The following is a 10,000-nucleotide window of genomic DNA, read 5'->3' on the forward strand; positions in this document are numbered from 1 at the left end:
AAATTTCGTCTGTCATTCATTTTTTTTCTTCTTTTTTTTATACTTATTTGCTTCAGGCATTGTTGAATTAAATGCTTCGGCCACAGATTGTTGAAGGCTTTCGTGTTCGGATGATTCAGCATTTTGTTCCTAGAAGTAAAAAAACAATTTTCAACTTCCACGGAATATTGGTCTTTCAAGCTATTACTTGTTATCAAGGATGTAAAATCTAGCTTACTTTTCAATATTGTCTGTTTTATTATTCTAAGTTTTAGTTTGAGAGTCGCAAATGTATATATATAGTATGAGAGAGAGATAGAGAGAGAGAGAGAGAGAAAGAGAAAGGGAGAAAATAATGATAATAATATTGATAAATAAAAGCTCCTAAACATGTTGACTGTGATGCAATCTCCCTGATCTCTAAACTTTTGGTCTTGTCCATGTTGATCTTTTTCTTCGGTCATTTCCAAACCAGGTATTAAATATCGCTCGGTTGTTTTCATTACGCCATTTGATCCATTACTCTTCCCATTCATTTCTTCCAACCTAACTAAATGGGCCAACTATAAGGCCTCCTCTGCCTCTGCCTACTTTAACATTTAGATCACTCATGACAAAGATTGGGATTTGCATAAACGCCTAGCTTCACCTAATCGTTAGAAGAACCTGTCTATATCTTCTGCGCTAATTATCATTACTATCATCATTATCATCATCATTATTAGTATCATTATCATTATGATAATAGTAATAATAATAGTAATGATAGTAATAATAATAATCATCATTATTGTTGTTATCATCATTATTATTATTCCACTACTATTACTATCATTATTGTTAATACTATCATCATAGTCGTGATAACCATCACCATTATTCATCTAATCGTTAGTAGAACCTGTCTATATCTTCTGCGCTTGCTGTTGTTGGGATGAATACTTCTAAGATAACGATACCAAATGAATTTCTTGATATCTTCAAGAGGATAAAACCCGATAAGATATGAGCCAGCGTCCCTTCACGGATCTTGACATTTCCTCTGCAACAGAGATACCGACCCTTCTTGCATGTGCTTGTCCTCTTGAATAGAACAACTTCATTCTATCAGTCTGCATTGCTCTTACTCCTCTCCAACGAACTTCACTTATCCGTTGGTTGGCAATTCTCATTCTTTTCATAACTTGTTTGTTGTTTTCCATTTCATCGCTTTGGTATCTAGTTCATTATGCTGCAAACTTACACTTTCTATAATTATTTGTGCGAACAGTATCTGAATGACGGTCGGATGTTCCCAGTTGCCTAGAATGTGATCCCACCTTTCTCCTTATTTTCTAACAACTATCCTACTATGCATTACTACGATTTCCTTAGCAACGGGTAGTGAAGATAGTTCACCGTTGCTTTTCCCCACCGCAGTTCTCAGCTAACTAGAGTCATGAGGCTCAACCAATTATAAACTAGAAGCGTCAGAGAAAACGGGATTCCGAATATTTCGTAAACGCGCATCCTATTATCCACTGTCCCGCTACCATTAGTTTCGAACTAAGGGAGGCTGACTGGTACTACCCCTTGCTCAAGGGGGACCAGGAGGCAGTGATGCTTAAGGGTAGTCTCATTGTATGACAATTGTATTACTTTTTCTAGGTCCAACCTATATCATCGGATGTAGTTTTATGCCACGCCCCAAATTATCATTGTTATTATTATTGATTTTATCTTTTATTATTATCATTATTAGTGTTATTATTATTATTATCATCATTATTATTATTATTATTATTATTATTATTATTATCATTATTATTATTATTATCATAATTATTATCATCATCATGATTAGTAGTAGTATCATTATGAATATCATTATTATTTTTATCATTATCCCTATTATCACTTTTATCCTCATCAACGTCATTATTGTAATCAAAACCATAATCATTACTATTGTTGTTCTTATCATTATCATTATTACTGTCATTGTTGTTATTATCCTTATAATCAATATTATCATCATCATCATCATCATTAATCCCATCATTACTACTACTACTTATATTAATAGCATTATCTTTGGCAGTAGTATCATTGTATTTGTCATTATCATCTTCATTTTCATTATTGTTGCTATTGTTATTCTATTTATCATTACTATCATTATCATCATCATTATTATTATCATTATAATAATAATAACCATTATTGTTGTTATCATCATTATCATTATTCCACTATCACTACTATCATTATTGTTAATACTATCATAATAGTCGTGATAACCATCATCATCATTTCGACACACAGAGAAGCCTTTGTTTATAAGAAACACGATATTGCTACTCCATTGTTGTTGTTGTTGTATTTTAAATGAACAACCAAACAGACCGGTGTCACGGGAGATGTCAAGAGCCCGGAATGATGGTTTGCCTCGCAATGGAAAATATGAACAGAAGCCTTTTGGAACTTACTAAAAAAAAAAAGTAAAAAGAAAAAAAAAATAAAGGAAAAAAAATGTGCACATGGTTTGCAGAGTCAAAAATGAAAAATATGAAGGTCAAATGTTACCACGTGGAGAAAAGTAAAATAGATACATAGACAGATATTAGAGGAGAGGGAGAGAGAGAAAAGTGAGAAAGAGAAGTAAAAAGAAAGAGTAAGAGAAAGAGAAAGAATGAGAGAGAGAGAGAGAGAAACAAAAAAAGAGTGAGAGAATAAAAAGAAACAGAAAAAAAAAGTCTCAAAAGCAATTCAAAAAGAATATCTAATTAACCGTAATTATTCTGCTAAATCCCAAGTCAAAGCGAAACATCCGCCGTCGGTCAAAACATCCGGGAATGCAGCAAGCAAGCCACCAGAACATTCCCTCGGCGTAAAGACGAAAGACTAAAAAAAAAAAAAAAAAAAAAAAAAAAAGTTAACCCTCTCAAATAGATCCAGCTGTTCAGTTCCTTTGTTCAAAAATCCTTTTCCGATCCTTCTTGCCATCTGTGCACACGTCAGAAGAAGAAGAAGAAGAAGAAATAAGACGAAACAGAAAAGGCAGAAGATGAAGAAAATGGAAAGAAAAAAGAAAAAGAAAATAGATTAAAAAAAAAAAATCTTCCTTTTTAATCAACGTTTTGCCCGTAAGTTGCTTGAAATATTATTGGCACCTCCTTTCAGACTCACGAAAGTTCTTGCAAGCAAACGGAGAGAGAAAAAAAGACACATACAAAGGAAAGAATGATGAATTTACCTCGTTTTTTTTTTTTTTTTTTGTACAGTGTCATGTAAGCAATCAAGTGAGCAAGGGAAACAACAATCAAGTGAACAATACAAAAAAGAGAAACAAAAAAGTTTATAAATAAACAAGCTAGTTCAAAGGAGGGCAAGCAGAAACGCTTACTTGTATAGGCATAATCAAGGGAAAACAACCAGTTAGTGAACAAGAAAGACAGATACAAGTAAAAAAATAAAGATAGTTGATAAGTAATCAAATAATCAAGGGAAACATAAGTTTACGAGTATACAAACGAATAAGCAATCATAAATATAAACAAACGAGCAAGTAAGCAAAAATGTTAGACAAGCAAGCAAACAGAAATATAATCAACCAACCAAAAAACATGTTAACAAACAAAAAATTATACACGCAATTATACAATAGCACAAGCAAGTAAATAACTGAAAAAACAATAAAAATAAATCAAACGAGCAAACAAGATAAACAAACAAACAAACCTAACCTAACCTAACCGAATAAATAAGCAATATAGCAAACATCTAAACAAGCAGATATATAACCACATATATATATAAGATATAACCGAATAATTATACAAAAAGTAAGAAATAAAACAAATCTATTAACTATTACCGGTTAAACAAGGAAGTGATAATAGTAGTGATAATGATAGTATCAATAATGATAATGATCATAATGATATTAATATAAATAACATAATAATGATATTCATAACGAAATAATGATAACAGAGATAATGACGATGGTGACGATGACAAAAAAACAAAACCAACAACAAAAAACAACACACAAAACAAAACATAGAAATCAAAATACAAAACTAGTAAACATGAAATCATTTCAAAGATAACTAAAACTTGCAACATCAAGAAGGGCTTTGTTGTCAAGCCAAATAATCCCCGTAAATATGACAATACTAAAGCCTCTGCAATGCCTTAAGCGAATACGAATGCCCTAGATAAATGCCTCACGTTGAAAAATCAACATGCCTTTTTATACGTACTGGCGCAAGGTGAATAATGCATAGTAATGCGTTCCCTCTTTCTCACTTTGCTCTGCTAGACGCATATTTTATTCAAACTCTTTATCGTAATTCTTTTAAGGCCAAGCATATATGATGTTGAAAGACAATGCATAATCAAAACTGGCGTGGGGTTCCGTAGAGTTGATTTCCCTAAATCTCAGCCAACCCGTCTTGGTGTTTCCACCTTCCTTTTCTCTATGAATAGCATACATAATACATATCAAGTTTGTATTCATTTTTGATGCTGTTTTCCATTTTCTGGAATTATCTTATTCATTTTCTTGTCTATTATGCATCTTTCATTGCATAGCTTATCATACTTAGGTGTATAGTAAATTTCGTTGTATGATTCTTTTTCTTTTTTTTTGTTGCGTGCCTGTAGGATTTTCGAAGGTTGTAGGATTTTTTTTATCATGTCTGTAGGATATTCGTAGGATACAGTACACAGGATATCCTTAGCAAGTCTGTAGGATTTTCGTATAGTGAATGAATTTCCCTCAAAGTCTGTAGGATTTCCGTAGGATGGGAGATTTTTTTCCCTTCATGTCTGTAGGATTTCCGTAAGATGTACGATTTTTCCCTCCTTGTTTGTAGGATATCCAGAAGATGTAAGATTTTCTCCTTCCTTGTCTGTAGGATTTCCGTAAGAAGTAAGACTTTCTCCTTCCTTGTCTGTAGGATTTCCGTAAGATGTAAAAAAAAAAAATCCCTCCTTGTCTGTAGGATTTCCGTAAGATGTAAAAAAAAAAAATCCCTCCTTGTCTGTAGGATTTCCGTAAGATGTAAGATTTTTTCCCTCCATGTCTGTAGGATCTTCACGCGATGTATGATTCGCGTTGCATGTCTGTAGGATTAACTCCACGAAATAGATCTTTGGTTATTACAAGGGAGAGGCAAGACTGTCCTCAGTGAGCGTGAGTCATGCGATGGGGGAAGGGAGACGGGAGGGAGAAGGGAGGAGGAAGGGAGAATGGATAGGAGAAGAGGGAGGGAGAGAGGAGGAGGAAGGGAGAAGGGAGGAGGAAGGGAGAATGGATAGGAGAAGAGGGAGGGAGAACGGAGGAGGAAGGGAGAAGGGAGGAGGAAGGGAGAATGGATAGGAGAAGAGGGAGGGAGAGAGGAGGAGGAAGGGAGAATGGATAGGAGAAGAGGGAGGGAGAGAGGAGGAGGAAGGGAGAATGGATAGGAGAAGAGGGAGGGAGAGAGGAGGAGGAAGGGAGAAGGGAGGAGGAAGGGAGAATGGATAGGAGAAGAGGGAGGGAGAAGGGAGGAGGAAGGGAGAATGGATAGGAGAAGAGGGAGGGAGAAGGGAGGAGGAAGGGAGAATGGATAGGAGAAGAGGGAGGGAGAAAGGAGGGAGAAAGGCTGAAAAGGGAGAATGGAGAGGGGAGAAGGGAAAGGGAAGGAGAAGGATTAAGGAGAGAGGGAGGGAGGGAAAAAGGAAAAAGGAAAGAGGGAAAGGGGAGGAAGGAGGAAAAATGGAGAAGGGAGGAGGGGAGGAGGGAGGAAAAGTGGAGGAGGAAGGAGAGAGAAAGGAAGAGGGAAGGATTAAGGAAGGCAGGAGAAAAGAGGAGGGAGAAATGTATACAAAGAAAAAAAAGGCAGTAAAAATATCGACATTAAGACAGAGAGAGAGGGCTGGGGGAGAGAGAGAGAATGAGAGATAGAGTGAGAGACAGAGAAAGAAGAAGGAGGGGGATGGCGAGAGAGAGAGAAGGTAGGAGGTGCAAGAGATAGAGAGAGGAGAGAGTGAGAGAATGAGAAAGAGAGAGAGAAAAAAAAAGAGAAAAAGAGAGAGAGAAAGAGAGAGAGAGAGAGAGAGAGAGAGAGAGAGAGAGAGAGAGAGAGAGAGAGAGAGAGAGAGAGAGAGAAAGAGAGAGAGAGAGAAAGAGAGAGAGAAAGAGAAAGAGAAAGAGAAAGAGAGACAGAGACAGAGACAGAGACAGAGACAGAGACAGAGACAGAGACAGAGAAAGAGAAAGAGAGATAGAGAGAGAAACCAAAAGACTTGCTGTGTTTGCATTTCGCTTCAATGCAAGCATCTACTACCAGCGCCATGCTTTCTGTTTCCGATTCTCCTATAATTCAAATCTTCTGAATTATTACATACCATTTACGGCTTCTTAATCCTCTCCAGGCACACGCTCGGTAGTTAGCAGTTTATGAAAGCATATTGCAGTAAGGCACGTATGTATATATATATTCGTGCTTTATCTCTGTTATTCTAACCATTGTTATTCCCTTTATGAATGCTTGGCTTATGCGACATAGCTTCTGTTCCTCATATTTTGTATTGCTTTGTGGTGCTTTTTTGTTCTTTTTTTTTATTATCATAGTAGAGCATTTCCTTTCATAAATATACATATATTATCATCTGTATATTGCAAAGGAAACATCGTGTGCTATTGCGAGTGTAAATATTTTTATTTTTTTGGCTTCTCGCTTTCTGTCTGTCTCTCTCTCTGTCTGTCTCTCTCTCTCTCTCTCTCTCTCTCTCTCCCTCTCTCTCTCTCTCTCTCTATCTATCTATCTATCTATCTATCTATCTATCTTTCACACACATACACACTATCTGTTTATCTGAATATTTCTATTTCTCTTATCATCTCCCTATCTCTTACTCTGTCTGCAACAGTAAACAGATAATTATATCTATCAACAAACCATAATACAAATAAATCCATGTTTGTATTCATTTGATTTAAACCTACATAGAACCCTTAGCACAATCCTATTTGCTCTCTTGGGATTTTTACCCCTTTTTTGTAACACCGAGTACACGTATATTCGCTGTATTTTACCGCGGTTTTGCAACTTGAAGCTCAACGAGGCAATATTCCCTTTCATTCGGATGACATGACGTTTCGATTTTAGTGGCCTGTAGCCTGCACATGTCTTTGGTTAACGCCCTCGGATATATATATATATACATATCGCTTTTGCTGGACGTGTACTAAAGTCATGGCGCCGGACTAATGGAAATCGCTCAACTACCTCTCTGTTTGTGTCTCGAATTGTTTCGTTCTGGATATTGGGGCTTTTCCTATCTTATCTTTGTTTGTTGTTTGTATCGACGTCTTAGTTAGATGTTGTTGTTGTTGTTTTTGTTTGTTTTGTTTTGATTTTGTTTTTGTTGTGTTGTATACATCTCTTCTAATTCGTTTCTGTTTTGTTTTGTTATTTTGATATGATTTCCCTACCGACGAAATGTGAATAACATTCCGTGTTTCTTGTCTTGCACAGCTAAGAACGTTCATTCTTTTTTTTATGTCATTTTTTAGTGTCTATCTCTCGCGTTCTTTTTTCCGAGTAGGGTTTTATGTCCCTGTCTCTCGTGTCCATATTTTCTCCTTCCCATCCCCCCCCCTCACACCAACACCCCCTCCCAACCCCCTCACCCTCACCCCCAAACCCCATCAACGTTCTGTCGTCATGGCAACCTTGCCTCTCGCATTTCACGACGTTCATGCGATTCTGTGTCCATTATCCTCTCCTCTCGCGGATCCGTGTTCCTCGGCGGTGCCCTCCTTCAGCCCGACGTCGAAAATAGGGTCTTTTTCTCGGCGTTTTGTGTCCAGTGCCAGTGCCAGGCCCCCCTCTGAGAGCCCCCGGCGAGTGTGAGTGTCCCTGTTATTGCTCCAAGCACTATTATATATCTACCTCTTGTGTTTCTTGGCGCTCTCTCTCCTCCTCCTCTTCTCCTACTCCGTCTTGTAATTCGATTCTCTCTCTCTCTCTCTCTCTCTTTTGTCCCTTTATCTTTCTTAACCTTATTCTTATTGCTTCGGTTCCTTCCCCTCTATCCTCATCACTTGATATCCTACTTTTTCCTCTTTTTTTTTCTTTCTTTCTTTCTACCCTCTAACCCCTCCTCCCTCTCCCCCTCCTCCCCCTCCTCCCCTCCTCCCTCCTCCCCATTTCCCTCTCCCTTATCACCTGACATCCTACTTCATTCTTTCTCTTTCTTTCTCCCCCCACGCCCTACCCCCCCCCGCCCCCCACGGCCCCCACATCCCTCTAATACGAAGGTTTTCATCGCCCGTTAATGCCACTGGACCAAGAAACGATAGCGGACGCGGGACGAACTTCTTGCCGGCGTCTCGATAGTGTCTTACTTCCAGGATCAAACTTCTGGACGATTTATTGCCAGTCGCGAGCGAGCGCGTTTCTCCTCCGCCGCCGCCGCCAGAGGGACTGGGAGGGACTGGAAGAGCCCTCGAGTGTCCTTGCCTCTTCCTCATCTTCCGTTGAAAGGATAAATGGATGATCAAGAAGTATATCGAAAAGGAGAGAGGGGATAAAAAAGGCAAGTCGGGAGCGCGGCGGGGCGAGCGGCCAAAAGGAAGATGCTCCTTGTCCTCCTCCTACGACCATCGGGGGAATCAAAATGAGCATCTCTTTTCTCTCTTTCTCTCTCTCTATGTTTATCGCTCTCTCTCTCTCTCTCTATGTTTATCGCTCTCTCTCTCTCTCTCTCTCTCTCTCTCTCTCTCTCTCTCTTTGTCTCTCTATCTCTCTCTCTCTGTTTATCGTTCTCTCTCTCTTTCTCTCCCTCTCTCTCTCTCTCTTTCTTTTCATTCTCTCTCTCTCTCTCTTTCTTTTCATTCTCTCTCTCTCTCTCTGTTTATCTCTCTCTCTCTCTCTCTCTCTCTCTCTCTCTCTCTCTCTCTCTCTCTCTCTCTCTCTCTCTCTCTCTCTCTCTCTCTCTCTCTCTCTCTCTCTCTCTCTCTCTCTCTCTCTCTCTCTTGAATGAGCTGTAGAAAGAGCACTCGAGATATCTCTTCTGTTGTTTTTTTTTCTTTTTTTCCCTCGTTAATTTGCCTTAGTTGGCGTAACCTCCTCGAGCTCAAAGGCAGACTGGAGGAGAGAAAGAAAGAGAGAGAGAAAGAGGGGGGAGAGAGAGTGAGAGGGAGAGGGAAAGAGAGAGAAAGAGAAGGAGAGAGAGAGAGAGAGAGAGAGAGAGAGAGAGTGTGTGGGAGAGAGAGAGAAAGAGAGAACGATAGAGAGAGAGAGAGAGAGAGAGAGAGAGAGAGAGAGAGAGAGAGAGAGAGAGAGAGAGAGAGAGAGAGGGAGGGAGAGAGAGAGAGAGACAGAGAGATGGAGGACGAGGCGAAGAAGAGAGACTGCAGGAGAAGGATGGGAAAAGGCCGTGTGAGACAGAGCGAAGGAGAGAGAAAGTGTGTGTGTGTGTGTGTGTGTGTGTGTGTGTGTGTGTGTGTGAGGAAATAGGAGAAGGAGGGAAATTCTATAAACGGAATGTGAAATAGTGGACGAAGAATGAAAAAAACATGAATGATAGTGGAGAGAGCGAGGAAATGAGAGAAGAGAAAGATAAGAGAGGGAGAAAAAGATAAGATTCAAAGACTTATAAAAAAAGACCAAATTTCCTTTGATCGTGTCTTGCCGATTTTTTTTCTCTCTCTCTCTCTCTTTAACATCATAGAATCAAATAGAATTAAGCATTTGAATCGACACACAAAAAACACTAAGCGACAATACATTAAGAGCGAAATTTAAAACACAGCGATCATACACGCTATAATAATAATTGCATAGTTCTTAGAATACCAGTCCATCAACAGTCAAAATGTGCCAAACTGCATACTGAGTAGTTGCATATGTAATTATATTTGAACTTTTTTTTTTTTTTTTTATGCTCATCCTGAGATACCTCTCCTCCGTTAACATTTATAGAACTAATAACATTTCTTGCTATTATCTGATTTTGAAGGCAGTAGTTTATGCCTGAGCTG

The sequence above is a fragment of the Penaeus japonicus genome, unplaced genomic scaffold (genome assembly GCF_977035675.1).
Source record: "Penaeus japonicus unplaced genomic scaffold, GWHDUDI00000001_assembly GWHDUDI00000001, whole genome shotgun sequence".
NCBI lineage: Eukaryota > Metazoa > Arthropoda > Malacostraca > Decapoda > Penaeidae > Penaeus > Penaeus japonicus.